Source organism: Panthera leo, chromosome A1 (genome assembly GCF_018350215.1).
Source record: "Panthera leo isolate Ple1 chromosome A1, P.leo_Ple1_pat1.1, whole genome shotgun sequence".
Lineage (NCBI taxonomy): Eukaryota > Metazoa > Chordata > Mammalia > Carnivora > Felidae > Panthera > Panthera leo.
In genome coordinates this window covers 178,425,726-178,452,612 of record NC_056679.1, presented here as the reverse complement: position 1 = coordinate 178,452,612, position 26,887 = coordinate 178,425,726, and the positions used below count along the sequence as shown (strand labels likewise).

At 47.2% G+C, this 26,887-nt stretch overlaps 1 protein-coding gene across 4 annotated transcripts in view; it reads left to right on the top strand.

Annotated features, from left to right (window-relative positions):
* KCNIP1 (potassium voltage-gated channel interacting protein 1) overlaps positions 1-26,887 on the top strand; it is a 343,481-nt gene that overhangs the window by 33,583 nt on the left and 283,011 nt on the right. The gene's annotated exons all lie outside the window — the stretch shown is intronic.

Here is a 26,887-nt window from a genome sequence, read left to right as displayed (position 1 = left end):
AAAGCGTTGGGCTTATCAGCCACTAGGGGGCTGGCATTTCCCTACAGGAGCGTCCAAACCCTCCAGAGCCTTCTGACACTTGCATGCTGTGTGACCCTGTGCAGGTCACGGCACCTCTCTGAGCTTCAGTTTTCTCAACTACATTATTGGGATTTTTTTAAAACTTACTTCGTTCAGAGTAATGAGGAAGGTTAGGAATAATGGAGATTTGAGGCAGAGGAAGAGAAATCCACCTTTTAAAGCCCAGCCAAGCAGAAGCTGAAAGCAGTGACAGTCCCACTGCTGTCCCAGCCAGCCAGGTCCAGGGGCAGCCTGCTCAGCCAGGTAGCCTCTTCCCAAGGTACTTGTCCTTTTGGAAGAGGGAAAGAGGCAAGAAATGGGGCCCGTGAGCTCTTCTGCTGCACGAAAGTGAGCCCCCCTCCGAAATGCTGGGACAAGCTCTGCTCTCGAAGGTATGTGGAGAAAGACTCAGGTCCTTAGCTGGCTGTGGGGCTGTAGGTGAAGGGCAAGGAAATAACGATACTACAGCAATAAAGATTAGTGCTCTGCATTCACCTGGGCTGTTAGAAATCACAAAACGCCTTCCCAACTTCAAACCTCCAACACTCTAATGTAACAAGCACTGCGGGCTCATACCAATCTATTCAGGTAGAGGTTTTTCTACGCATTTTATAAATGAGGTAACTGAGGCTCAGAGAGGTTAAATAGAGTGCCCAAGGCAAATTGCTTTGCATCTTTGTCTCAGTTTGTCCATTTCTAGAATGGAGATAATTATACCTAAACCTTCGGTGCCTCTTGAAAAATAAGAGATCACCTAAGCTTTCTGACCGGCAGAGTGTGTTTTCCAAAGATGGCCACACCAATATGCATCCCATCCCACATGCTCTTCCTACAATGTGACATCAACGCTCCTCCATCAAGAGGGGCATCTGTGTCCTTCAACACTGGCAGAGCTCTGTAACCACCTTGCCAATAGAATGTGGTAGAAGTGACACTGTGTGATTTCCAAAGCTAAGTCATAAACAGCGATACAGCTTTCACTGAGCACCCTCTCCCGGGACACCTCCCTTGGAGCCAGCCACTGTATCATGGGGAAGCCATGAGGTCACACGGAGGTGTTCCAGCTGACAGCCCCAGTTCGCTTCTCAGCCAACAACCAGCATCCCCCACCGACATGAGTGAAGGAGCCTACCGATGATGCCAGCCCCAGCCTTCAAGTCCCCCAGCTGCGGCCACAGACATCATGGAGCAGAGACCAGCCACCCACTCTGTGCACTCTCTGAATTCCCCATCCACAAAACCCACGAGCAAATTAAATGGTTGTTTTATGCCACTATATTTTGAGGGAATTTGTTATGCAGTCCCAGTAACTAGAATATATTGTAAGTGATTTAAAAGGGAAACTTACTGTTGCTAGTGATTGTGGTAGAACTGAACCAGAGGGGATGAAAAAGCCTGAAATGACTATATGGAGTGGTATAGGGGAGCTTTAGAAATGCCCTCTATATTCTTATATCAGGTTGCTCACCAGTGCACAAATGGAATAGAAGTAGAGTTATAAGTGGGATTTTCATTTATTGAGCAGTTACTATGGGCCAGGGCATGAGCCACATCCCAATGCAAATACATATACATATACAGATGCATGTATACATATGTGTAGACACACACTGCGCACATGCATGTACATATTTGCACACACATATACATGTGTATGCATATACAGGTGTACACACTTTCACGTACATATACACATATATGCACACATATGCATATACATGCATGCACATGTTTACAGATGTATATGCATATGCACGTGTACAAAATGTACACGTGCATGTGCACACAATGTACATATGCACACGCATACACATATACACATACGCACATGTCCATAAACCTATACATACACACACATGCATATACATACACATATACATGCATATGCATATGCATACACAAATATATATACATTCCTCTCCGCAGTCCTCACAAAAGGCCTCGTTTCTATGCTTTGCCCAAGGTCACTCCCCTGTCACATGATGTGATGGAGCCTGACATGAACCTGTGCTTGCTGACCCCACAGCTCATGCCTGCTCCTCCGTGACTCCCTTAAGCATAGTTTTCAAGAGGACCAATGTTCCTTTACAACGTCTGCCTCAGCTGCTTTACAAGCCCCCCTCTTCAGTCTATAGCCCTTTCTGGATTGTGCATCCATTTATTTATTTAAACCCTTTTGAATCAATATCTATTCTCCGCCACCACTTGGGATAATAAGTCCCATAAATCAAATTGGCAACCACGTCCTGAGCCCGTGCTGAGCCCGTGCCGCTGGCAGTGGGAATGAGTGGCCCTCAGTCCTCGCTGAGCCATTCGCTCACACACTTGAGGACCTACCGTGCGGAGACTCTGAATATGTCACTCTACTGCGGTGGGTCCCCGTGGGGAAGGGAAGATGGATTTTTAAAACTGCAAAAAGGCACAATGGAAAAATAAAATGACATATTTTCGGGGAGAGAGTAATAAAAGACAGAGAAAATCACGGTGAACGATTTTTCACTGGAGTTGAGAAGACAATGGATAAAAACAGGACAATTAAATGTCCATATTTGAATTAAATGGCAAGACTGGACCTGAGGAGGAGCAGGACAGGGCTGCTCCGTCCGAGTGAAGGGAAGCCTCCCACCTTTCTCGTTTCACTCTTTCAGCCGCACTTTTCCTTCCCCTCATGTTTCTTACTTAGTGACAAGGTATTTTAGCCTGCTATATTGTTAACATAATTGTAAGCAGCTTGAAATCCTCTTTGAAACAAGGAAGAGCATAAATAAATAAAAAGCACTGCTATCCATCTGCGCAGTAAGGTCGTTTCCTCATGCTTTTTCCTTACTGCAACATCATCCAAGCTCACCGTGGAAAAGCTGTAGGATAGAGAAGTGCAGGAGGAGGATAGAGCACAATGATGACCCCACCACCTGGAGAGAATTTGTTGGTCAGGGCGCATGTGTGTCCTTCCAGACGCTCCTAAAAGGATTCATGCAATTCTCTGCCTCCAGAGGGCACATTCCTGGGTCCCCACCTGCTAGTGAGCTCTTCCCCTTCCCTGGGATTCAGTCCTGGGGTCCTCCCCTCACTTCTGTTCCCTTAGCCACTCTCCTCGACTCCTGGGCCAGGTCGGGGCTGTGGTTTAACATGCTCGGAACACATGTATGCAGCTCCTTCCCTCCCTGTCCTTGTGATGCTCTGTTTCTTCATGTGCCTATTCCCCATTCACTGGTCTTCCCGCTGGAGTGTATAAGCTCCCTGAGATCCGGGGCCAGAGCTGTTCTTACCACTGTCGCATGGCTAGATAAACAGAGAATCGGGGTTTTGCTGCTGTTTGTGGTTTCGGCAGAAGAAAATCTTTTGCATTTTCAAAAAACGTTCACCATCTTAACCAGTTTAAGTGTACAATTTGGAAGTGCTAACGATATTGACATTGTTGTGCCCCAGGTCTCCAGAACTTGGTCGTCTTGCAAAACTGAAACTCTATAACCCATTACACAACGACTCCCCATTTCTCCCTCCTCCTTGGCAACCGCTATCTACTTTGTTTTCCTCTGAGTCTAACTACTTTAGATTCCTCGTATAAATAGAATCAATAGAATCGTACCAAAGTTGCCCCGTTGTGTCAGGCTATTTCACTTCACATAATGTACTCAAGGTTCATCCGTGTTGTAGCATTTGACCAGAAAAGAAACTCTTGCTCCTTAACGTAACAGAATATTGTACTTGTTTTCCCATTCCAAAAAACATTTTTTAAAAGCTTGTACAGTACACATTTTATATGGGTGAGCCGTAGTATATTCCATGGACGCCATGTTGTTGGATATAGAGGAATGGTGCTTGTTGTCTTGTTAGTTTAGTGGAGCTCAGGTCACACTCTGCTGGTAGGTGGACCTGCTCCACCCACCCCTACCCTCACTTGCACCCGTCATTGTTCTGGAACTGATAGGTCTGGGAGAGTTTGGATCTATTAGAACACAATATGGGGACCAGAACCTGGGGATAAAGGTGAGAGAGCCATAGAAGTGTAAGATGGCAGCGGGTTTCAATTTCCTAGCCCAGGACAGACCTGATTTGAGCACTGGGGGTGGTGGGGAGAGACAAGGTAGGGGAAGTAGATGCAGGCTGATGGAGCTCTTTTCATACCATAGTCCATGGGACTCGGACTCTGGGGTGATGAGAACCAAGGGCTCCCAGTGATGCTGTGGTCCTGGGCAGTAGCCCCCTCCTAAGTGCGTGTTCGTGGCAAGTCAACGGCATGTGATCAGGAGTGAACAAGAAGTCCCCACCCTGGACATGTTTGACTCTGGCAAGATTCAGGGCCCCAAATGCATTAACTATTCTTAGTGGTGCTTGTCAGAATGGGATCCAAGGACTGAACGATATTCCCTCTCCCGTCCCCTTCCGACTCCCTGCATGGTGGGGGCTTCGAAGCTACAAAGAGAATATTCCCACCGTTTTGCTGAGTCATAGAACGTCCCTCCAAGGGCCCGTAGAGATCATGTAGGTCAACAGCTTCCTGTGTGTAAGGCTTTCTATTCACAAATTAACAGAGGGAAGTGGTAGAGAATCTGAGAAGCACAGAAAAGAAGAAATTAAGTCCAACATCCCAAGGAAACCACTGTCAAAGTATTGATGCTTAGATTATATTCTAAAGACAAATGCAAATGCTTTTTAAAAATAAATTTAGGAATGTTCTGTATGATTTTAAGTATGTCCTTCTTATTTTAAATAGAAACACATTCCCATTAAGGTGATATTATTTTGCAACATAATGCTTCATGTCTGTGATAGTTCATTTTACTGATGTGCCGTAACATGTGTACTTTCCAATTAGGAGACATTTAGACTATTTTCAAGGTTTTGTTATTATTAGCTCTCCTCCAGTGACAAACTTCGAACATCAGTCTTTGTTCACCTCTCCGATTCTTTTCTTCCAATAGATTTCTAAAAGCAGGGATCACAGTCAAAGATTATGAGCCTTTTAAAGGCTTTAACCCCTTCTCTTTTCCTGGAATCATAGGATTCACTTTGCCCAGAAGTATAGGATCCAATAACATGTGAACTTCCCTTCTGCCGGTGAGCTGTCTGAGCTCAGAGAGGTGAAGTGACTTACCCAAAGCCACACAGCTTTGATGGTGCAGGGATTGGAAGTCAGACATTTCTCTACAGCCTCTCATGAGTATCAGAATGTAGTCTGGAGCCCATGTCCACTGACTCCCAGGCAGTGTTCTTACCATACTCCTTCTGAAGATTATTTCTCTACCCATAACTAGGGTTCTCAATTCCTATGCACTAACATGTGACAGGCACTGTGCTAAGTACTTGGAACACAGCATCTCATTTGATCCTGTGATCTATGAAGTAAGTACTATGATTGCCCTCATTTTATAGATGGGCACACTAAAGCAGAGCAGGTGCTGGCCTGCTGGCCACTCCCCCGACTTTCTTTTCGCTACTCCACAGCCTCCTTCAGGGGGCCCCCGGGAAGTCTCTCCCTATGGCCTCTCCTCCGCCTGGGGAGGGGCCGGGCATTGCCTTCTTGAAGCTCCTGGCCACGCCTCAGCCAGTGACTCAGTCTGAGCCAGGACCCTGGGAGGAAGCCACCGCTTGCTCTTGAGGCTGGCTCTTGGTCTGCCAGCCCAGGGCGCTGGCCGCAGCAGCTGCTTCCTTTAAAATTAAAAAAAAAAATTTTTTTAAAGATTTATTTATTTTTGAGAGACAGAGCCGAGCAGGGGAAGGGTGGAGAGAGAGGGAGACACAGAATCCGAAGCAGGCTCCAGGCTCTGAGCTGGCAGCACAGAGCCCGACACGGGGTTCGAACCCATGAACCATGAGATCATCACCTGAGCTGAAGTCGGACGTGTCACCGACCGAGCCACCCAGGCGCCCCATCTGCAGACATTTGAAAAGAGACACTGCAGAAAAGGGCTTTTTAATTTCCCTTGTGGCACGTTAATAAATATGTATGTATGTCATCCACAAACAATAAGATTGCTCGCACAAAGCTCAAGGGGTTAACCAGATAGATTTGAAGTGCGCCTGCTCTCAGGGGACACTACCTCCCAGAAGACCCTGTCTCCAAAGAGCAAACTGTAACGGCCTCTGGGGCTACTTTTTTACAATTCACAAGTTACTGAGTGCCTTCTTGCTAGGCTCTGTACATACCTCATTATGTTGGTTTCCTAGTGTTGCTGTAACGAATTGCCACACACTGGGCGGCTTCAAGCAATAGAAATGTATTGTCTCATACTTCTGGAGGCCACAAGTCTGAAATCAAGAGGCTGCCTACACAGCTCTAGGGGAGGGTCCTTCCTTGCCTCTCACAGCTTTTGGAGGTCCCGGGCATTCCTTGGCTTGTGGTCGTGTCACTCCAATCTCTGCAACTATCTTCACTGGATCTTCTCCTCTTCTGTCTTACAAAGACAGTCGTCGTTGGTTTTTGAGCACACCCAGGTAATCCAGGATGATCTCAAAATCCTTAATTATGTCTGCAAAGACCTTTTTCTTCTAATAATACCACATTCACATGGTCCAAGGATTTGGACACGGACAAATCTTTTTTCCAGGGCTGGCAGGAGGGGGGTGGGTGTTGGGGCACCATTGAAGCCACTACGCCCATCTTCTTTAATCTGGGTAACAACCCTGAGAGGCAGGAGAATTATCAAGGATGGATTAACAGCTGTGGCAATCCCAAGATTTTATTGGTTTTTCCCAACAACAGTGCATTTCCATTTGCGGGGAGTCCAGAATGTATGCTTCTGGTTGGGCGGCTCCCCTCTAGGTGGTTGTTCGTGGAATCAGGCTCCTTCATCTTATGGCTCCACTGTTTTGTGGCCTTGAGGTGACCCCAGAATTATCTAGCCAATAGACTAGAAGGAGGGAATGGGTGCAGAGAGAAGATGAGGGTGATTGGTACTTAACCACCTGGCCTACAAGTGACATGCACCACTTATCTTCACCTTCCATTTGTGAGGACTAGTCACATGGTGTCACCCAGGTGCAAGGGAGCCTGGGAAATGTAGTCCTGGATAAGATGCCACTTCTTAGTATGAATATCACATTATTGGAGTTGGGTAGGATATCAAAATTTCCTGGTCAGCTGGCTGTGATTGTCATAGTATCATTCATTCATGTACTTCTCATTCATATAATTCACTCTTTCACCCAGAAGAGGAATTTGGGGCTTAAGTGATTTGGGGCGCCTGGGTGGTTCAGTCGGTTAAGTGTTCGGCTTCGGATCAGGTCACAATCTCGCTGTCTGTGACTTCCCACTCTGTGTTGGGCTCTGTGCTGACAGCTCAGAGCCTGGAGCCTGCTTCGGATTCTGTGTCTCCCTCTCTTTCTGCTCCTCCCCCAGTCACATTCTGTTTTTCCCTCTCTCTCAAAAATAAATAAACATTAAAAAAAGTTAAAAAATAATAAAAAGAAGGGTTAAGTGATTTGACTAAAGTCACAGAGCATTTAAATCAAAATTCAATCAATGTTTATTAAGGGTCATCTGAATTAGGTGCCCCTCCCTCAGGTAGGCCCGCTCTATCTTTGAACTTTGCACACTGTGTTATCTGTGTGTGTACCAAGAATAACATTGATCAGATTTCTCTACATGGGCCTCCCTGTTGGTTCCCCACTCCAAGCAGTCAGTTCTTTGTCCTCTTCTGTCAGATTCTCCTTCCCTCCCCCTTCCGGTCCCTCTGGAGAATGGGGGGAGAGAGCTGGCTTTAGAGAGGCAGAAGGCAGAGAGGTAACATAGAGCTGAGAGCTGGAAAGGGAGGGGGTGGCTGAAAGAGAGAAAACCCACGTGGGCCAAGTGTCCTAGAAAATCTTCTCTGGTTTGACATGTGAGGGGTTTTGGAATAGCTTCAGTTAGGAAAAATTCAGGAACAAAGGAAAAATAGGAACAGTGTAACTGTGAACTATGAGTATTACCTACTTTCATGCATTTAAAGGAAAGCGGTGATTTTCTTTGTAATTTGTTTAAATTCCCTTTGTTTGCGGGACTGCTTTTCTAGACTGCAGCTCCGTTTGGAGAGAATGGGTTCCAGGCAGCATGACCGGAGGGCCCCAGCAGCTTGCACAGCCCCTGCTTACTCCAGTCAGCCCTCTTCACTCTCAAAACCAACCCAGCTTCAACAGTAAATTATGTGTAAACTATGAGTAAATTACTCAAACAGTAAATTTGGTGTTTGAGTGTGTAGGTCCCCCCACAATTCATCTCTAAATGTCCAGGCCTGGGGCACCTGGGTGGCTCAGTCGGTTGAGCATCCGACTTCGGCTCAGGTCATGGTCTCGTGGTCTGTGGGTTCGAGCCCCGCGTCGGGCTCTGTGCTGACAGCTCAGAGCCTGGAGCCTGCCTTGGATTCTGTGTCTCCCTCTCTCTCTGCCCCTTCCTTGCTTGCACTCTGTCTGTCTCTCTCAAAATTAAATAAACATTAAAAAAAATTTTTTTAATGTTCAGGCCTAGCTCAGGCCCTGAAACACAGTCTGTGCCAAGGGTGGAGTGCAGGAGCCAGGAAGGGCCGAGCTGCGATTTGAGTCCAGGCTTTTACACGCCAAATTTCAGGCTCCTCCTCCTGTGTCAGCTTTGGTTCTGGAGCTCTCTAAACACAGTGGAACAATTAAAAAGTAACAAGGGTGTGGGACTGCCTGCCCTGTGTGGACTGTGAATGCCATAGGGGTTGGGGGGTGGCGGGAGCTACAGATGGCGGCTGAAAACACCAGAAAACAGTTCCCAAGCTTCCTGCTTCAGAGCCTGTGGGAAAGAGGCCAAGTGTCCCAGGGATAGCCCTCCAGAGCCCATCGTCCTGGCCCTGCCTGGAGGGCAGAGCTCAAGTCTCCCCCTGTATCCATGGTAGGCAGACTGATGAGGTCCCAACTCAAAAAGCAACCGTGTCAGAGGGATTTGAATTAGAACTCTACAGAGAAGAAAATTCGGCTCCCATTTTCGCTTTTTAAAATGTGCATTTATTTTTCTTTGCAAATAGCTTAAACACAGTCTTAACATTTTGAAACAAATGATCTTTTAAAAATGATCTGTAATCCCACCACCATTTAATAAACCTAGTCCTTGCATTTTGGAATCTTGTCCTCCAGGATTTTATTTTCCCCCCTTGTAAGTAGTTTTTCTGTGCCTGGTTATACTCATAGGCTTGTGTGTCAGTTATCCACTCCTGTGTAACAAACTACCCCCAAACTGAGCAACAGAGGCTCATAATTCTGCTGTGTGGTCCTTCTCATCTGATCCGAGCTTGGCTGACCTCAGCTGGGCCCACTCATGTACTCACTTGGCTCTGGAAGGTCTCACTCACGTCCCACGGGTGGCTGGCTATCAGCTGGAGTGACCAGGTGACTCGGGTGACAAGGGGTTTCCTAGCAGACTAGATGAGCCTGCTCTTATGGTGCTGGTTCCAAGAGCAGAAAGCGAACTGGAAGCTGCAAATCCTCTCAAGGTCCAGGCTTGGCCCTCGTGCCATATCACACCACATCCTATTAGTCCCAGCTCGTCCCAAGGCTGGCCCAGATTCGAGAGGGGAAAGAAAGATGGCCTCCTGATAGGGAAATCTACAAAACACTGTGGCCATTTTTGCAATCTACCACTGCAAGGTTTTTATTCTTCTGCCTTTTCATTTATTATTGTGTTATCATCATTTTCTCTTGTTAATACAAAGTCTTCATGACATTATTTTTACTGCCTGCATAAGGGTGAGAAGGTAGATAGACTACGGTTTACTCAATTGTCTCCTAAGTGTTGGACATAAGGATTACTTTCAGTTATAAATAAGGCTGCACAGAACATCTTTATGCAGGTAGGTATTTTGGTCATTTTGATTGTTGCCTTGGAATAGTCTCCCAGATAGAGTCAAAAAGGATGAATTGGTTTTTTTGTTTTGTTTTGTTTTTTTAATTTTTTTTTTAAATCTTTTTTTTTTAACGTTTATTTATTTTTGGGACAGAGAGAGACAGAGCATGAATGGGGGAGGGGCAGAGAGAGAGGGAGACACAGAATCGGAAGCAGGCTCCAGGCTCTGAGCCATCAGCCCAGAGCTCGACGCGGGGCTCAAACTCACGGACCGCGAGATCGTGACCTGAGCTGAAGTCGGACGCTTAACCGACTGAGCCACCCAGGTGCCCCAGGATAAATTGTTTTAATGTCCTTGATACATGCTGTCCAGCTGCATTGCAAATATGTGGTGCTTTTTCTCCAACCCCAAGAAGAAGAGAGATTCTCAACACCAGCCTGTATGCAAGTCTCCCTGTGGGCCACCTGGCTTCCCTGGGATCCTCTTGCTTGCTGGTACACCAGGTCAGGAAACTGGAATAAAGCCCAGGCTGGGCAGACCCTTCCTTGGGCCACGTTAGCATCTGGGGTCCATGCCTACAGGTCAGCTTTGTGGTGGACAGCAACTGACTGAGGTCTCTGCAATCTCCTATCTCCTGTCTGTCAAAGCATAGATAATATAACTCCTGGACCAGTGATTCTAACCACCTGTACCACCTGCATCCAAGCTGGGGAGCAGATGGGACCCCAGACGAGCTCTGGTGTTGGGCTGGGTGTGGCAACCCCTCCCATGGCTGTGTATAGAGCCCCTGCTCAGCCATGATTCCAGGTGATCCTCCTGGAAACCCACGAGACTGGCAACACTGAGGTTGCTCCCACCTCCGGATGGAGACTCAGGGCTCATCCATATTTCCCCTGGGCTCAACCTCCCAGTGGGGACACCTTCTTCCACTTCCTCAAAACTTATTTGCTTCTTCTGCTATTTCCTCAGTTCCTGTGATTTTAAAACACCAATTGATCAGATAAACGCTTGTGTTTGTAGTTACTATGCTTTCCTCTAAGATAACAGACTTGCAGCTGTGTGGAAACCCTCTGAAACACATGGCATAATCTGGGGGGAATAGTGGATAGCATGATTAGTGAGTTGGTGGAAGAGATATCTGGGGTGTTTTCATGGGAAATCACAGATACATGGGTCTAGATGTTGAAAGAGCTCTCTGGAGCTTGAACGGACTGGCCCTAGGAGGGGTAGATTGGAGAGGGGCTGTGTGTACTGTGTGTGAGCTCACAGAGTTAGAGTTTACACACCCCAGTTCCAATCTCCACTCTACCCATTACTAGTCCTGGGAATATGGCCAAGTTTTTTCACCTCTCTGTGCCACAGTTTTCCCATCTGTAAAATAGACGTAATCATCCATAGGAGTGAGTGAGAGGATCTGGGCAATAAACAGCAGGTAGTAATAATTGCACCTCTTGAGTTTTTAAAAAGTGACTCGGACACAAAGAGGAAAGTGGCTTGTCCAAAGCAGCCTTGCCTGGGACTTGTTCAGCGGGACCAGAACCAGCAAGGTGGCCTCCTATCCAAAGAAGCCTCCTCTGTCTCCTCCACAGTATCTTTCCCTATTTCCTGTTCCCAAGCCCCAGCTTGGGAAAGACAGAGGGTTCATTCATCCACTCTCCCCTTTAGGCTCCTTCCTCCTTTTGAAGACTGGGCAACCCTGTAGCCAGAAGCATCCTGACACAGAAATGACCCTCCTCCCTGCCTAGAGCTTGATAACACCAGACCTTCTGCACTGGTGAGACCCAAAGCCAGAAAGGAGGGAAAGCCATGTGCCTAAGTCGGTGCCATGATTCTCTAAAGAAAGTGACAGAAGAAGGTCTCAGAGCTGGAGACGCCAAGTAAAACCTCCAAGTGCTGTGGGGCCATTAGCTCACTCACCTGAGCCCAGCACAGTTTTAAATAATTCGTTAACTTTCCAAGACAAAACAGCCCTTGTGGCTCTCCTTTTGCTCAGGAGATATCTGGCCTAAGAAAGAATCAGTTGATGCAATTCTCAGAGAAATATGGAGCCTGGAGATTAATCTGAGGGGCTGAAGCTGGGGGGCAGCCTGGGGTCTCAGGACATGTCTGACAGTCAGTCAATGTGAATGGGAGGAACATTTATAAATCTAAAAAAGGGCAGGACTTTAGAAAGAAAGAGAAAGGAGAATGCTTGCATTGACCGATACCTCTATTTTCCTTTTACTAATGAGTGTAACCAAAAACTTATTTAAAAAAAAAAAAAATGCCACATTAGAAGTTTGGACAGGTACCATCTCCTTTGAACAGGTGGGAAAGAGAGGTCCAGTGCGTTGATAAGGCCTGCAGCTAACATGTGACAGAGCCAGACCTGAATCTGTACTGTCCAAATCTGGGGCCAGGGCTCTTCCACAATAATACTTTGCTCCATGCCGGGCACTTTGCACACACTTTCCTATACAACCTTCACAACAACTCTGCAGTAGGTACTGTCGTTATCCCCATTATACAGATGACAGAGCTGAGGTTTAGCTCTGCAGACAAACTTGCCCTAGGCTAGACAAGATTGTAGCAGGGATTCCGACTTAGTGTGTTTAAGTCCCTTGGTCTTTACCCCCACACCAGATCTCCACGGTCTGCAAGGTGAGATCCGTATGTCCTCCCATGGTCATCAAAACCCTGCATGACCCGGGCCTTTTCAGTGTTCCATTTCTCTACCCCAACATCTCAGCTACCCTAACTATTATTAATTTTGTTCAGCAACCCCCTATGCATCAGGCCTTGGCTTAAAATCTACTTTCTCCAGGAAGCATTCCCTGACCACTTCCCAGGTATGAAGAGTACCCGCTAAGCTCTCATAGCACGCTCATTTCCCCTGCCATAGCAATGCCTGGCTGGTGCCGAAACTGCTGGTTTCAAGGTCTCCATAATAGACCGTGAGGTCCCAAGGGCAGGAGCCATGGCTGCTTGTTCTGTGTATTTAGCGTTTGGCTGAGTGGTGGTGGGGAAACATGTCCCGAGAACATCCTCCTCCTCTTCCCTGCAGTCCCCCTTAGTAATGGGGTGCCAGGCAGGACACAGTCCTGAGGGAAGGAGGCAGCCCTTCCTTGTATGTGCTCCAGCACCCAGCCCACTTCAGCCTCTCTTTTCCCCTCTTGCCCAGATCTCAAGACGTATTTCCAGGCTGCCTCCCTGATGTCTCCCCGGCCACCCAGCTCTGAGACAGCTCTCTCCTGCATCCCGTGGTGGCCAAAGACTTTTCTGAGGAGCACCAGTCTTGAATAAGATGAGTTCCTTGGCCCAAAGTCCTGGGAAAACCCTGCCTAATAACACATTTCTTTGATTGCCACATATGAACGCTTCGGAAATCAGCACGTGTCTTACACTTGATATACGGCCTATGCGAACATGTTTATTTCCTAGGAAAGTAGTTGTTGCATAAATGATGCACCTTAGAATTGATGACACCTTTGTGATTAAGGAAATGCAGCGTGGGGAGCCTCCTGCAGATTAGGAGAGTAAAAGTCCTAAGACATCCTGAGGTAGGGAAACAAAACTGGCAATGCTTAGCCCACTGCTTCACAAATGAAATCTGACCCCTGAATCTTTTTTAGAAGATGTATTAACGCTTTAGGGAAATACATGCCTACAAAATGCACTTGGAAAGCACTCCCCGTGAGTGAGCCCAGTGACCCCCACCGGTGGCATCTTGTCTAGGTTGGCAGCCCTTCAAAGGTGTGAGTTCTGTTGAACCACAACTTGTTCAGCTGTGTGACCTACGGCAAGTTGCTTAATCATTCTGAGCCTCCATTTTCCCATCTGTAAACTGGGAGAATTACAGCTCCTAGCTTCTGAGGTAGATGAAGGAAGATCATATGAGTAGAGCACGTAGAACAATTCCTGAGAAAGCAAATGCCAGCTGCTCTCATTTTGTCCTTACTGTCATCTCGAAATCCGGCCAATAGTCAATGGTGCACAGGATTAACTGGAGGAGGACACTGGATGATGGAAGGAGATTATGACTGTTGGCTGGAGCAGAAGTGCTTGCAGAAGAGTCCTTGGCCTGTCGGGGCCTTCACGAAACAGGCCAGGCCCACCAGAGGGAGATGCGCTACTTGGGCATGAGCACACTTGTTATTCCTCGAATCATCTCCTGGGCTTGGCCAGGAGATCTGCTGGTCCATAATCTGCTCCGCCAAGTGCTGAGTGAGTGAGTTCTTTGTGATGTAACTCAATAGGAGTGAGGATGTGAGTGGAATTATCCTGCATCCTGAACTTGGAGGGTTGAGAACACCCTGTCAGAACCACATTTGTCCCTAGCCGCTCCCCCTGGACCCTGAAATGTGTGTGCCAGACCAGGAGGAAATGGTCCAGGCCAGTGTTTCAGTTTATTTTTGGTCATTCTTATGAGGGCAAATATTTAAAATTGTATTTTAAATATTCTCTGGCTTCTTGAAGAATGTTTTCTTGGCTGTTGCCATAGCCCTGATCAAAAGTCTCAGTGGAAAAGAAAAATAAGCACAGAAAAAGAGAAACAGAATGAAGATTCAGCCTGTGGGTCTCTGAGTGAGTGTGTTGCATAAAAACGAAGGTGATAGGGGAGGGTTCTGAAGACATTTTACCCCAGGAGCATCTGGGCTCCTAAAGGCCATGAGCCTCTCCTCACTGATGGCACCAACTCCCCTGGGCCCACACAAGCAGGAACTCTGTTCATTTCTCCAGCTGAGGGGCGGGGGGTGGGCAGGAGGGGGGGCTGATGTGGCAGGGGAGGTTTGGGGGCGTGAGATACCCTCACAGCTGAAGAGATGAGGAGCAGAGCGGGGAGACTCTGTTTTAGGCACCCAACAAGGACAACTTTGTTCCTCTTCAGACTGAGCGTGGCTGCCTACTAATGCACCCAAAGTCACGCAGGCGGTGAGAGGTGGGTCTGCGACAGAAACCCTGCTCTGTCTGATGCTCAAAGCCGTGCCTCTCCTTCTCCACCATGTCATCTCCTGAAATCAAAATCTCAAACTTGACAGTGTCATTTTGTACTCCGCCTTATCTGAGCGTGGGTTCCTAACCTACACAAATCCATCCAGAGACTTGCCTGGGACCTGCCTTCAGGATCTTCAGACCCTAAAGTTTTGCCCTCGGGGCTAAATCCTTGGGTCTCAACATGTTCATGAGCCCTCCTGACCCATTGATCTTAGCAAACCAACAAGCCTGAGCTACTTCTCCGTCCCCAGCTCTGCTCTCAGCTCCGGTAACTCAGGCACAGAAGAGCCCCCCCACAGTGAGCCAGCTCAGCAAGGGCTGGGGTGCACAGGACTTTTGCATACAGACTCCAGAGCCAGTCTGGGTTCAGATCCTACTTCTGCCACCAGGGCCACCATGGGAGGTTGGGTAGTTTATACCTTGTGCAAGGGCTTCTGTCCAAGACGGCAAGGAGGGCTGGTACCCGGTGCTCCTATCGTCAAGCTGTGGAGGCTGGGCCACCACCAAGAGAACAGGACGTCCTACACCATTTCTAGAAAGGATCCATGTGAGCTAGCCATAGCTCCCTGCTGTTTAGAGCTAGGTTGTTTGGTTGAGTTTATACCTTCATTGTGCCTCAATGTCTTCACCCGAAAATGGAAAAAAAAATATTTCTCCAATGTATAAGGGTTTGAGGGATGAACACCCAGAAAGCATTTAGAGCAGAGCCTAAAGCATAGTAAGTGTTCAAACCATGTAAAAGTATCTATATTATCCATAGTATCTGGCCAGCATTTTTAAAAGACAATTTTGCTGATGGCCAAATTTGAATTCGCAGTATTATGCAATTTTACATCTTTTTCGTTCTAAGCCCCAGGGTCACCGCCAGAAACCCAGAAAAGCCCTCAGAGGATCCCTGAGCCCCCACCAGCCACCCTGCCTCATCAGCCTGCCTCACTCGGCTCCCCTGAGTCCTTCACACAGGGCATTGTGACACAACGCAGGCACATCGTGTGTCCTTCCTGCACCCTGAAATGGAAAAGGAAAGCTGGCATATTTTTTTTAGCTCATCTTCCATTTTGGACCAATTAAAAGAAAGGCATTTTAATAGGCCCTGTGGAAAGGGAACTAAATTTGTTCCCCAGGCTGAGCGCTGAGCCCAGAGGTCAGGGCAGGATTAATAAGGATGCTATAAATGCAAACAGTGGCCCATATCTCTATGGGCAAAGTGCTCTGGTTTGGGAGGAAGGGAGAAAATTAAATTATAATGGGAAAATATACATTCGAATCAAGATAAAAAAGGAAGAACTCAGTGGAGTCTAGATGAATCTGAGTGAAACTGTCAGAAAGATATTGAGGTTGGCTCAGCACAGCTGGCCAAGGAAGCCTGGCAGGGTCATGAAATAGGAGAACGTGCCCAAGGAGAGGCGAGTTCAATCCCGTTAGGCCTTAGCTCTGTTCCCAATGCCTTATCAGTGGGCTTTTAGCTCTGTTTTCCTGGGATGACAGGTAAATGTGTCTGGTCGCTCACCCAACAAGCATTGGTTAAGCATCTTCCCTGTCCCAGACCCCAACAGGCACCAGCCATTCAGAGGGGAGCTAAGCCGGCTCTGGACAGCCCTAAAGGAGCACACAGACAGCTGACATGGCCAGTAAGAAGATGATGCTAATTTACTGTGGCTTTCCATGCGTGGTGCTGGAGCCCGTGGCCACCTTTGCTTACTATTTCTCACAGCATGGCCCTCTATCCCTGCCAGGAGGCAAATGTGATTATGATGCCTATTCGACAGACGAGGAAGCTGAGAGTCTAAGAGCTGAAGGAACTGCCACATGGCCATTATGTGGCAGAGCCACGGTTAGAACTCTGGGGGCTTGTAGGGCACCTGGGTGGCTCAGTCGGTTAAGCATCTGACTTCAGCTCAGCTCATGATCTCACAGTTCGTGGGTTTAAGCCCCACGATGGACTCTGTGCTGACAGCCCAGAGCCTGGAGCCTGCTTCAGATTCTGTCTCCCTCTCTCTCTGCCCCTCCCCCAGTTGCAGTCTGCCTCTCTCGAAAAAAAAATAAATAAATAAACATTAAAAAAGAAAAAAGAAAGAACTCAGGGGCTTGTGAGTTTGAAGACCAAGTTCTCATCCACCTTGCAGACAGCTGTTGTAATAGAGGACAACAGGGGAGTGTGTGTGTGTGTGTGTGTGTGCGCGCATGTGTGTGGGGGGGGGGGGGCATAGGTGAGCTTCAACCTAAGATAATCCTTCCTGGAAGACTTCCTGGAGGAGGCGATATTCAGTCAAGTCCTAAAGAGAAGGTCTTAAGTGACAGGCTAAGGAATTTGGATTTTATCAAGTGTTTTTTGAGCAGAGATGAAGCATAACCAGATCCTCAACAAACCAATATTTGGTAAGAAAGCACAATGTGCCAGATAATCTATTAGGCACAGAGACCATTACAAAGATGTAAAATAAGCTGTAGTCCCTGTCCTCTCCTAGCTCCGGTCTAGTTGGAGCAATGAAACACACAACTACCAAAAAATAATTAGTGTTGGGGCACCTGGGTGGCTCAGTCGGTTAAGCATCTGACTCAGGCTCAGGACGTGATCTCACAGTTCATGAGTTCGAGTCCCACATCAGACTCTGTGCCGACAGCTCAGAGCCTGGAGCCTGCTTCGGATTCTGTGTCTCCTTCTCTCTCTGCCCCTCCCCCACTTGCACTCTGTCTCTCTCTCTCTCTCTCTCTCTCTCTCTCAAAAATAAACATTAAAAAAATAAAAATATTAGTGACTGTGGATAAACTCGTGCCAAGTGCCAAATGGAAGGCAGGTGCTGTGGGAAGTGGGAGGAGGGAGCTGACTGGGCTCCCAGGTGGTCAAGGAGATTCCTAGGGTAGGTGGAATCCCAGTAGGGTTGGAAGATTTCAGAGAGAGAAATGGGAAAGGCACTAGAGCTGGGCCCTAATCATACCCATTTAAGGGTCCCCATGCTTAGCAGAGAGCCTGCCTCTAGCAGGGGATGATATGTGCTTGCGGAGTGAATAAATGTTGGATCCAATGAAAATAGAGGACACATGGCTGAGAGGCAAGGTGTGGCTGAGGGACTGTGGAGTATGGGGGTGGCTGGCCACTGAACCTCTAACATCCCACCAAGTGCAGTTCAGTTGACTGTGACCCCACCAACCAGACTGACACTCTTCAGTTTTCAGCTTTCCCTTTTTTCCAGGACCAAACACATCCTGGGAAACATCTGCTGGAGCAGTGAGTAGACGGTGTAAGGGAGCAGCCGGAGGAAACGTGGGAGAAATCTGCTAGGAGCAGACGGAGGAAGCCTTGAGTTCCAGGCCAAAAAGCTTAGCCTTTTCCTCTGGGCAAGTGGTGGCCATTGGGATCTCTGAACATTCAAATAGCAGGAGGTAAACAGTTTGGGGGAAGATTAATGTGGGTCTCTAAGAAAAATGTACCGAGCATGGGGCGGGGGGGGGGGGGGGGGTGCGGATGCAGGAGGAAAGAAGAAAAATGTCTTTGGAGAAAGCTTCCAGAAGTGGCTCCTACCATTGAAAATGTGCAAACTCTTTGATCCAGAAATTTGATTTCTGGACATTTGCCCAAGGAGATCACTGGACACACACAGAAAAGAACAATCTCTGGAGATCCTTGCAGTGTAGTCTAAGGCAGAGAGCACTGGGACACAGCTGCCTCTGGGGGTACAGCGTAGAGCAGGCCAGATGCTCCAGCAGCCCGGCTCCCCGTTTTTCCCCTCCTGCCCCTCACCTCAGGGTCTGTGCACCAGCTGTTCCCTCTGCCTGGAGTGCTTTTCCTCTGCCCAGTTATATGACTCACTCCTTCCCAGCTCTGCTTAAATGCCCCCTTCTCCGCGACACCTTCCCTGACCACCCTATGAAATTTCCTTCCTTCCCCCGGTTAACCAAACCCCTGCCGCCCCATGCCCCCCGTTTTACTTTTATCACCTGGTACCACCTGACGTACTCCACAGTCTACCTGTCTTGTGTACCTGTCTCCACTGTCCCCTAACCACATGCGCACTGGCACACGAACCGCACACAGGCAGGGATCGTTGTCCGTTCCGCACGCTGTCGGATCCCCAGGGCTAGGGCAGCACCTGGCACACAGGGAGCCCCCAGTGAAGATTTGTCGAACGGGTGCGTGAATGAATGAATGAATGAATGATGGGTAGGTGGATCTCTAAGTGTGTGGCTCACGCGCGACCTCAGCTTGAGCACTAGGGAACAGGCCAGGGGGGTGCCTTGCTGTTGCAGGCCCTCGGGGTCTCGGCAGATGAATGCTGGCCTGAGCTCCTCGGTGCCCTACCGACAGGTGTCCAAAGTGCAGTGGACACTCTCAAATTAATTACGCCTGGCCTTGGCCCTCGGTGGGCTCATTTCCTATCATAATGAAACCCTTCTCAGCATAGCCGCACTCAATTAAAAGGTCACAGCGCTTACACAGCAGCTGTGTTGTACCGGGAAGGACTCCGGGCCGTGAGTCAGAAGACGTGGACTCACATCCCAAGTATCTACCCATTTCTCTCTCTTGGGAAAGACCCTTCGCTTCTCTGAGCCTCAGTTTCCTTGTCTGTGAGATGGGAATAGTAACAGTAGCTATGTCACAGGGTGTTGTGAAGATCAAACCATTTTTGTAGTTGATTTTTATCAATTGAAAAGCATCACAAAGATAACCCAACATTATGTGATTCTCGAATGAACGAGGGCAGGTGTTCCCATGCTTCATTTATGAATGAAGGCATATTTGGCACCAGGGAAAAGGAAGGGAAGGTGGTGCACGGGCACAGAAAGAGAGGGACACCTTCTGAGTTCTTCCCAGCCCAGAATCCTAACGTAAGTGCCACGTCGTGGTACTTGGAGCTCATTTTCTTTGTCCGCCGGGTCTGAGTGCAAGCAGAGATCTGAACTGTTCCAGAATTTCCTGGGGGAGTAAAACCTACTCCGTGTTTTCGGTTTGCATTTATTTTGTTCTGTGCTTGTGCCTGGGAAATGGTGAGGAAAGAGGCAGAAGGGAGGAGATTTGGCTCAGGTCCTGCACTCCATTAAAGGGAGTAATTTCTATGAAGCTCAAGGACAGTGACAATTTGTGATTGGCAAGGGATGGGGAAGGGGCAGAGGACTGGTCTGTGAAAGAGAGTTTCCAGCCCTACTTGATGGCTTTAGGCTGCCAGAACAGAACCATCCTGTGCAGGAGCCAGGAGCTGGCCCTGAATCGGGGAAGGGGGTGACTCCATATCATTCTGTGTCTACTGACAGTGTTCAACTCATAACTCACGTCTAATCTGCCCTCAGCTCGGGGACTCCCAGTTCTGCCTTGCCCAGCACTTTGGACGTGACGTGTATATAAAAATATAAAAATGATCTCCTGACGTGTATATAAAAATATAAAAATGATCTCTGTTTCATCATGGACTCTGCTCCCCCGTTCACTGGTCCCGCATGCCCCTGGGACCTGCCGTCACGGTGAGGAGGAACAAAAGCCATCAACTAACTCAGAACCCATCATCTTTCTTTCCTGTAGAGAAATCAACAAACCCCAGCCATTTATGCATCCTGAATGTTTCCCTAATCTTGTCTAACTGTATCTGTGACCATTCCTGAGCTAAGGTTAAAAAACAAAACAAAACAAAACAAAACAGCTGCACAAGTTGAGTATGGGGAAGAAATGACATAATGCAAAAAAACAGTCAGCATAGAAGGCAAAAATGTTCCGTCCTTGTGGTAACTTAGATTTACCAGCACTGAGTGCCTGGCATGCTACATTAAGAAGAGCTGGGTCCATAGCTCTGTATATCCAGTCAAGAGTGCTGCCATCAGTTAGCAATGTCTGCCCCGGGCAAAGGAGGGGGAACTGACGTGTAAATGTCATATATAATAATCCCTTCTTATATCTAGCCAAATCTATTTTGAGACATGCAATCAACCTAATGACAACTTTTCTGGAAAAGGTCTATATTAAATATTAAATGATTAAATGTCGATGTTGATTTTCATATGGATCCAGGTTTCAAACTCATAAAATGTGTGTGTGTGTGTGTGTGTGTGTGTGTGTGTGTGTGTGTGTAAGAAGGAAATCATTATTTGCTATCCTTTCTCTATCAAAACCTGCTTGAGCTCTTCAACCAAAAATCTGAAGAGTATTCTTTGGAGTATAACTAAATGTTTAAAATCTACTCAGGCTTTCCCACTCCGGCTGCTTCTTGTTTCTGTGCGTAGCAAGAAAAGAGGTAGAAGCAGGGCAGAGTTTCTTCGATGTACTTGGTAAGGTTTCTAATGTCTGACACATAGTAGGTACTTGGCAAATATTCATGGAATGAATTTTGAAGGATGAGCTCAGTTTCTGTGTATTTTTTAGTGACTCATGAATATTGTCACGTAAGCTGAATTTGAATGTAATATGCCATCTCCTGTCAAATTGTTCTCCCTGTGAGCAAACATTATGGTTGTTAATTGGGATAAGTCATGTGGACATTGGTTGTTTTTCTCAGTGAGGGGATGAGCTGGATGGAAGAAAGAGGGAGGGATTTTCCTGCCAATTATTCTCACTTCTGTATTTGTTTGTTTGCTGTCTGTCTGTCCCTCATATTTCCCCTCATATGTTCCCCATCCTTGGACCCCTAACCCAAAGCTCTGGCTCCCCAACCTCAGCTCTACTGGCATTTGGTATAGGATAATTCTTTGTCACAGAGGACTTTTCCTGTGCATTTGTGTGACATTTGGGAGTATCGCTCACCTCTACTCTCTAGATACCCATAGCAACCCACTACCCCAAGTCGTGACAACCAAAAATGTCCCCAGACTTTGCTGAATGACCCCCAGGGAGCAAAATTCCCAGACTGAGGACTACTGCTATGGTGCTGCGCCCTAGCCACCACCTTCCCTGGGAACATGGCTGGTTTCTTCCTTCTGAGAGATTTCAGCATTAAGGCACCTCCTGAGAGAGCCTTGTGACCACTAGGTTCAAGCCAGTCTCAGAACTCACCATCCTGTCATGGTGCTTTATTTCCCTGCAGAGCAACTGTCTTTCTCTGATAATTTGTTGTGTGTTGTCTGCCTCTCTATGCTGGAATGTGAGTTCCATGAGGGGCCTTTCTATCTTGATTATCTTTCTATCCTAGGTCCTAGAAGTGCCCAACACCTAGTAGCTTCTCAATAAATGCAGTTGAATGGATGAAGGCAAGGAGGAAGTGTTCAGGGAAGGCTCTCTCTGGAGGTGATATCTCCAGGATATGAAGTTGCCAGCCATGGGAAGTTTGAGGAAGAGCATTCCAGGAAGAGGATACAGCCATTGCAAAGCCCGTAGGCAGGGATGGGCTTGGCATGTGAAGGTTGCTGTCAGGGGGCAAGGGGAAGATAGGAGGAGCAGGGCCAAGAGCCAAAAAGTAGCCTGACTGGGAAGTCCGGAAGGCCAAGCTGAGGAGTGCAGACCCTGTTCTAAGAGTGACAGAAAGCCCTTTGGAGACCCCCTAGATGCCTACAAATTCTGTTCCTGGCCTCCGGTCTCTTTCTTCTCTCTCCCTGGTCTCCAGCCTCACCATGGGCAGGTGGGGAGGATTTCTAAATCTGGTCTGAACTCTTGAGTCTAAAGCAAGAGCTGATGCGGCCCCCGAGCCACATCTCGGGGTGGGAGAGGGTCCTTGCATCCAGGAGGCAAAGCTGCCCAGGTATTTCCTCTCTCAGCAAAAGCTAGCCACTTTTTGCACCGGCATGGACCTGCCCTTACGCTACACAGGAAACCACAAATCCAAGCCCTGGCAAGGAAGGTCTGGACTTTCTGCTTGCAGCTCCTCACAGAAATCAGCTTAAAGAAGTGATACGTAGGAAAGAGTATCAAAGAGACTCATTATGCGCAGTGAAACCATCTGGGAGCCCTTGGGTCAGGTTAACTCCACCCTATCAGAGCCGCTTTCCTCATTCTGGGCTGCAGTGCTATGGCTGGGCTGGTATTGAAGGTCTTGAAGAATAAAGCTGAGTTTTTGCATTTGATATGAAGAACTTTATAGTCTATTCAGTATCTCTGGCATAAGAAGACTTTCGGTAATGATAACAGCTACTTTGTTTTGTTTTTGGTTTTGTTTTTGTTTTAATTTTTTTTTAATGTTTATTTATTTTTGAGAGAGAAAGAGCGAGAGCAGGGGAGGGGTAGAGAGAAAGAGAGATAGCACACTTTGTATTGAATATTTACCATGTTCTAGGCTCTATTCTAAGCATATCATGTATAATAGTTCACTGAATCCTCACAGCAAACCTGTAAGGACCATGCTATGACTATCCCCATTTTACAGATTAGGAAACTGAGGCCCAGAGAGGTGAATTAATTTCCCTAGATTCACTAAGGATTCTAAATCAGGTTTGGTCAAGAAGTCCACACTCTAACCCTTACATTATATTCTCTTTTTTAAACCAATGCCAGAATATGTCACATTATCTTTTAAAATGAATAAGCCATTTGCTTCAGCAATTCCACTCCTAGGAACTGAGCCTAAGGAGGTATAAGCATTCAGTGGCAGAGATGCATTATTATTTAAAATGTAGAACACAACCGGCATCTCCATGAAGAGGGGTTATTTAAATAAATTGTGGTTCCTCCGTATAAAAAGAGCTGTTCAGAATGACATTATCCATATGTACCAACATGGAAAGACATCTACACTACATTTTTAATAGAAAAGTCCAAGAAATTGCATTTTTATAAACAGCGATTTGGTTTGAACAATGGGATTGCTAATGATTTTTAATTTCTTCTTTTGGCTGGCCTATAGTCTCTAGTTCTCCTACAACGAACATGTACTACCTTTGTAATAAGCAAGAAACCCAATAAAATTTATTGGATAAAAGAATAAACAGCTGGAAATCATTCTCTCCTGAGGAATTAGCATCTTGTCTGACGACAAGGGCTACAGTTGCTTTGCTGGAACCTTCCATTTATCTCTCAGGATCTGCTCTCAGCCAACGGGGAGACGATGCAGGTGATCAGGGGAGGAGAGGGAGCATGAGGCCAGGATGTGCATTCACTGGGCTCCCTCTCTGTGAGGTCATGTGGAGAGATGGCCACTTTCAAGGTGTCTGAGTCTATACACTCTCCTGTTTGCTGGGTTCTGGTGACCTTCCCGTCCAGGAGAGGAGAGAGAGAAAGCAAGGTTCCCCAGCTCTCCCAGTGCTGTCTCTGTACTCCACTGACAACTTTGCCACTAGTCCTTTTTTAAAAAAAAAACTCTCCTCACATCACCAGAATTGAGTACGGCATCTGTTTCCGGTTCAGACTCTGACCGATACACTTATCCTATCTGCTTTTTCTTCTTTTCCTCGGTCCTAATCCCTAAAATAAAATGACTCTCCTGTTGACTTGTCAAAGTTGACTTTCTCTCCGGACATCTGGTCTTGCCCACAAGACATCTTCATTTGGACAACTGGGAAACTCATAACACCCATGCCCATAGCAGGACTTTGACTTGGATTCCCAAACCGAATTCTCTCTTCTTTTCCCTTTTACCCCCCCACCCACTCCAAACCTCGAATCATCGTTATCTGCACCTCTTTAATTTGTCATATCCTTTCAGTGCCCAAAGCCTGTGAAGGCTACCTCAGCAATGTCTTTTTCAAACAGCCCCATTCATGCCATTTCTCCAGTTCCCTCCCTCATCCAGGTCTCCTGGTGGGCTCCCCTTGCCTCCAGTCTCTCCACACCTCCTCTCTTGAGTCTGTGTTATGTGTGACTTCTGGCAAAGGGTCCTTGAAACACAGTTCTGGTCCTCCCTACTCCACTCAAAAACCCAAGGCCAACTCAGCCAAACCTAAACACCTCAACCTTCCACCTAAAGACCTTCAAACACACTGAAACTCTGGGTCTTTACATCCCCAAGCCTTTGCCCATGCTGGGTCTTCTGCTGGATCACCATCCCTCCACCTTTCCAAGTGTCCTCAGAAGCTATTCAACAAAGCTTATGCACACAGTCCCAACCCTGGTTTTCTTTCCCATGAGTAACCCATGCCAAAGTCCTAATTTAGTTGCACTTCTTTCTAGGAAGTGGTTATTTTCCACTTGGTATTTGGGTGAGTGTCTTGGTTAAGATGGTTGGTGAGGCTGGTGACACTTATTATTTGTCTCTGTATCCCATGGGCTCAGCCATAGGTCTTGGTCTAAGTAGGTGCAAAGTCTCTGTGGTTACTGAACGAATGGACCTTCTTGCTTTACAATGTAAAGCCATCGTCTGAGTGAGGAAGGAGGGAGCTTCCCCAGGAGGGGACTACAGAGTCAGCCTCTGGTGCCGACCTCTGCAAACCACAGCCAGTCTCCAGGAGGGTGCAGAGACCTGAGGAGGGGCTGAGGGTGCCACAACAGATGAGGTGCTATGGGCTGTGACTTCATCAGACATGGGGACAGTGACCAGAGAGGTGGAGGAACACAGTCCATTGGAGAAAACAAGTAAATGGCCAAAATCCCCTCCCTGCCCAATGCCATCCACCTGCATGACCACCCCTCAACTTAGGTGCTTAGATGCAACTTAGATGCAACATTGGAAGAAAGGAAACAGACGGAGCTCTGGATTTGAATGTAATTCTGAAATAACTGAATTTACCTGAAAATGCCAAGGCTGAGTTTTGTGCTTCAAGCAGAAACAGGGCTCGAAGTTAGAATTGCACGGAGTTACAGAAGTCAGCATCTTTCATATCTGAGTTGTGGGATCTATTGTATATAAAGCCGTGTGCTTATAATGTGCCTGGTGCTCAATATTCGTAATCTCACTTAACGAGGGAGACCATGTAATTTATTGTTTTAACTGAGACGATTCTGGGACTGAAGTGGGTGCTGTTACTATCGCATTGGGATGCAAGCTTGAGAGGACCACAGCTCATGGCTATCCTACAGCTAAGCCTTTCAACATACATATGACGAAGTAACACTTGTTGCCCATTTACAGATGGAGGAAACAATGCCTAAAATGATTGAGCCATGAGTCCAGAACAGACGAGGAGCCACAACCCAAGCCCAGCTGATCGTTTGCCAAACCCCACAGGCTTCCATTTTGCACAGGACCTTATGCTGGCTCTGCCCAGTTGTCCTAACACCACCTTCCCCACCTGCTCTCTTCTCTCTTCTCTGCCAATGAAAATATAATGAGGCCATATATGTAATTTTACATTTTCTAGTAGCTACATTAAAAAGCGAGTGAAAACAGGTGAAATCAGTTTTAATATTGTGTTTTCTTTAACTCCATATATCGATGCAATCAATAGAAAACAATTATTCATAAAATGTTGTACATTACCCCTCCCCCACCCCCCCACATAGAGCATAGCTCAACTCAGACCAGCCACCTTTCCAGGGCTCAATAGACACATGTGGTGGGGGTCCGTGGGTGCAGCCCAGTGTGACAGGCCCTGTGAGATCCGGCCGCAGGCACACTGCCATCTAGTGGGTGTGCTCCTCTCCTGGAAAACCATCTCCAACGAAAAACTGCATCCAGAACAACCCACCTCAGGAGTAGCTCCCCCAAAAGAATTTGAAGGGGGAGTGTCATTTCTGAGTTGGCCCCCAGGGCAGATAGGCAGCCACGGAGCAAATTCAAATCAACACGCTATCAGGGACCCTCAGCCATGGTTCATTTCTGTTTCCCAGTCACACAAGCATTTCGCAGAAAATGATACTGTTTTTCAGGATGTGTTTAAAACCATCCTTCAAAAAGGCAGACTTCCTTTTTTTCACTTTCACACCTAATTTCACTGTATGATTGTATAAAAGGGCTTCTCCCTAGAAATGACATAGCTCTCTTTTAATCCACGGTAAAAACCTGGTTTCCCCCAAGTTGTCTCTTTCTCACTCAAATGGGGTGTGGTTGCTCAAGGATTCCAGTTAATCAAGGTTTTTTCCAACGTGAATAATTGACTAAGAACCTATGAGGAGAGCTGACGTGATTCTCGCCTTCTGAAGTACCCCACAGTGGAGGGGGAGCCTTAACCGTGACTTTGTGTGAAGAAAATCATGTCATAGCATCACTCAAGAGAGGAGTACTTGGCACCAAGATGGCTTGGCAGGCAGATTAAGAAGCAGGTGGGACATTCACTGACTGGGCATT